We start from the raw sequence: 4130 nt of genomic DNA, 5'->3' as shown, positions 1-4130 counted from the left end.
AGGTATGCATGGCTTACCATCCATAATAGGTTCTGTGTAGGACATAGACATAGGACATCCTGTGATTTACACGCAGGAACACTGTATTATATACATAGTACATTATGTTTGTATGCCACCAGAGCGCCTATTCAGTACATACATATATATACATGTATCAAATAATCCCTTCACAAGCTGCTCTGAAAAGGTAGTATGCTTCAGTAAAGATTCACGGCCTTGGAAACCGAAACCCTATGGGGTAAGTTCTAGTTTGTCCCGTAGAGTCACTAGGAGTTAAAATAGACTTACTTGATGGCACTGGGTTTGGATTGGATTTTGAAGTTGCTCTCTCAGTAGCACCTGGCCCCTCCAGGTTTGCAAATGTGCACTTGTAACTGGCTGTTCTCTGGATGCCAGCAGTCTCTGAGCAACCACTGGGGAGCCTGATAGGTAAAGAGAGCCCTGAAGAGTGGAAAAGCGGTAAACCACTCACTATCTTCCCACCAGCCAGCCAGTTAGTGAGGGCCGCAACAGCAGGAACCTCTACAGCTACTGGCCATGGCTTGTGGGGGATGGGGGGTGGGCAGGGGGAAGGAGCACAAAACAAACTTGTGTTTAAAGCAGTAAGAAAAGTTTAAAACATTTCAGATCTAAAAGGCAACTAGAACAAATAAAATAAGTATCATACAATTAAATATGAGTATTTAATATCACAAAGATACTCCTTCTTTCTACATCACTTTATAAATGTAATGCAATCCCAACAAAAATACCATTATTTTTTTCCCTGGAACTAGACAAACTGATTTTAAAGTTTACACAGAAGAACAAACAATCAAAGATAGGTCAAAAACTAAAAAAGATGAGCAGTAAGAGACTAGCTGAACCAGTTATTTAAAATGATAAAATACTGATACATAAATATAAACTGAAAGATAAATGAGAATATAAAGTCCAAAAAACAGACTCCAATATCTATGGGAATTTAATATATGATAAAAGTGACATCTCAAGATAATAAAAGTAAGACTTAATAAACATGGTATCAGAAGCCAATTAGAAGAAGAAAAATCCAGATTAATATCTGCTAACATATACCAGGATAAATTCTAAATGGATTAAAAATGTGATAATGAAATTCTATAAAAACCATAACCTTGTAAGGAAACATTTGTGAAACCTGGAGTAGGGAGACTTTCTGACCATGAAGCTAAATAAAAAGACTGATAACTGACTACATAAAAATAAAAATCTCCTGATTCTGCATGGTTTTAAAAAAAGAAACCACCACTGTAGGCAATGTCAAAATACAAATTAAAATTTGAAAAAAGTCTGCAACTCATTTCACAGAGGCAAACCATTCTAATATACAAATAAATCACAAAAGAAAAGACAACCCTGTAGAAAAATGTGGAAATGAACAGATAGCTCCCAGATAAATGCACACAAACCTTTAAAAACATGAAAAGATACTCAACATGACTTGTAATAGGGGATATAAATTAAATCTACATTGAGATACGAATTCACATTTATCCCTTTGACCAAAAAATCAAGTATTCAACACTAAGGGTCTCTATGAGTCCTAATCAACTCTATAGTTTTAAAACTCTGTAGCCAGGTACTAGGAAAAAGACACTCTTGTATGTTGCCAGTAAAAGTACAAACACTTAGCCTTTGGGCAAGTTGAGTTGTAAGAATCTACTTTAGAGATACTCTTGCTTAAATACAAAATGAAACACATGAAATTATTCATTAGTACAATGTTAGTGATTAAGGCATTGGGCTGCTAACCAAAACGTTAGCCGTTCAAAGTCACCAGCCTCTCCGCAGGAGAAAGTTGTGGCAGTCAGCTTCTGTAAAGATAATCACAAGAGTCCATGGCAGAGGGTTTGATCTGGTTTGGTTTGCAGTGTTAGTAACACCAAAAAAAAAAAAGATAATGAGTAAGAAGTGACTTCCAGGTTTCGACATGAACTTTGAAAACATAACTAAGTAAAATAATCCAGACACAAAAGGACAAATACTGCTTGATCCCATCTATATGAAATTTCTGGGATAAAAGCACAGACAAAATGTTGACTAGTGATCACCATGGGCTGGTGGAGGTGACCGCAGTGAGGTTTTTTTTTTTTTGTATGGGCGGGGGGCAGGAGGATGGGGGCTGTAAATCTTTACTGAAGCAGACTTAACAAGTATAGTTTTTCATTTGCGTGACAGAAATGTTTCAGAAAAAATAGTGATTGATGAATTTAATTAATGCCACTGGAGTATACATTTGAAAGTGAGTAAAATGGAAAATTTTGTATTATGTATATTTTACCACAATTAAAAAAAAAAAAAGGGAAGGGGTAGGAGCTCCAGGACACACTGTTAAGTAAAGAAACTGAGGTATAGAAAAGCATATATGGTACACTACCTTTTGTTTAGTGAGAGTGGGGGATTTACCCAAAAACCCACTGCCATTGAGTTGATTCCAACTAAGGGCAACCCTATGAGGGATAAAACTCACTGCTATCAAGTCTGGCCGAACAAAAAACCTACTTGAAGGACAAATAAGAAACTAACAAAAACCAAAAAGCTAAACTCACATGGAGCAAAGAAGAATGTGATGGGTGGGCAGAATGAGATTAGACAGCTCTGAAGTGTAATTTTGACTTTTAAATCTAAAAATGCATTACTTATTTTTAAAAAATCAGAGTCATACTCAAAAAGCACTCCCTTAACTTGAAAACAAATGAAGTTAAACACAGTAACAAATCCTCAAAAAAAAAAAAAGATTTACTTCAAATGAGTTTAGAATAGTGTACCGGACTACATTCTTTAGTGGGATGCATGAGAAGGACAAAAACAGCTATAGAGAAATATTTAACATGATTCAGTATTTTCATGGTTACCACTAACGTTGTCTGTCAGTGGCTGTGGAGTCAAGTTGGTTCCCACACATGGTGATCACATATGTATGTGTGCAGAGTAGAACTGCTCCATGGGGTTTGCAAGGCTGTGAATTTTCAGAAGTAGATTGTCAGGCCTATCTCCCAACGGGCCTCTGGGTGCGTACAGACTGACAACCTTCCACTAGTAGCCTTTGTAGCACCAAAGGAAACCTCCACCAACATTAGTACTGTTATTTTGAAATCACCTTCTTTATATCGTATGATAAAGCAAGAAAACAAGTACTTATGTTAGTTTAAGATTTTTAGTATAAAATGAAGATCTAAGAAATTGTATAAAAATACCATACCATTTAAACTGGAAATAACAATATGAAATCAGACTTTTAAAAATACTAGCTCTGCCATTTAAAAAGCCTCAAAACAGTGTTATTCCTGGAGCAATGATAATACTTGGTACCCATCCAAAAAAATCAAACTCAAACTCACTGCTGTCGGGTCAGGTCTGACTCACAGTGACCCCTCCTGGGGTTTCCAAGGCGGTATCACTACAGAAATAGATTGCCGAAACTTCCTTCCAAAGAGTGGCTGGTAGGTTTGAACCACCAGCCTTCTGGTTCCCAGGCAAATGCCTTAGGCACTACGTCACACCAATTTCCATTCTGGGAGGGAAGGTACAAGGTAAACATGAAGTGCAAGGAAGTTTTCAAAGATCAATGATGTCAAGTCAAAAGCAGACAGCAGTCAGGCTTGAAAGAACGTCCATTGCCTAAAACTGTGATAACATGAGCATCAGAAATAAAACTTTTAAAAAAAGCCAGGAAAAACCCGACACAATTCGACATATCAAATAAATGTAGAAGGAATGAAAAACTAGAAAATCATCACTTTGCAAGTCCTGAAGAAATTATACTAATTTGACCAAGAAGTATCTATTGATGCTGAAAACAAAAACCAAACTAAGCTCCTTGCCACCAAGTTGATGCCGACTCATAGCGACCCTCTAGAACAGAGTAAAACTGTCCAAAAGAGTTTTCAAGACTGTAAATCTTTCCAGAAGCAGACTGCCACGTCTTTCTCCTGCAGAAGGTGGTGACTTGAAGCCCCAAATTTCTGTTAGTAGTCAAGCACTTAACCACTGCCCCACCAGGACTCCTTAGGAGCTCTGGTAGCATAGTGGCTAAGGCACTTGACTGCTAACCAGAAGGCTGGCAGTTCAAACCCACCAGCCACTCCTCGGAAGGAAGATGGGGC

Source organism: Orycteropus afer, unplaced genomic scaffold (assembly GCF_000298275.1).
Source record: "Orycteropus afer afer isolate SDZICR_OR568_19922 unplaced genomic scaffold, OryAfe1.0 scaffold00476, whole genome shotgun sequence".
Classification (NCBI taxonomy): domain Eukaryota; kingdom Metazoa; phylum Chordata; class Mammalia; order Tubulidentata; family Orycteropodidae; genus Orycteropus; species Orycteropus afer.
This window is presented reverse-complemented; position numbering follows the sequence as displayed.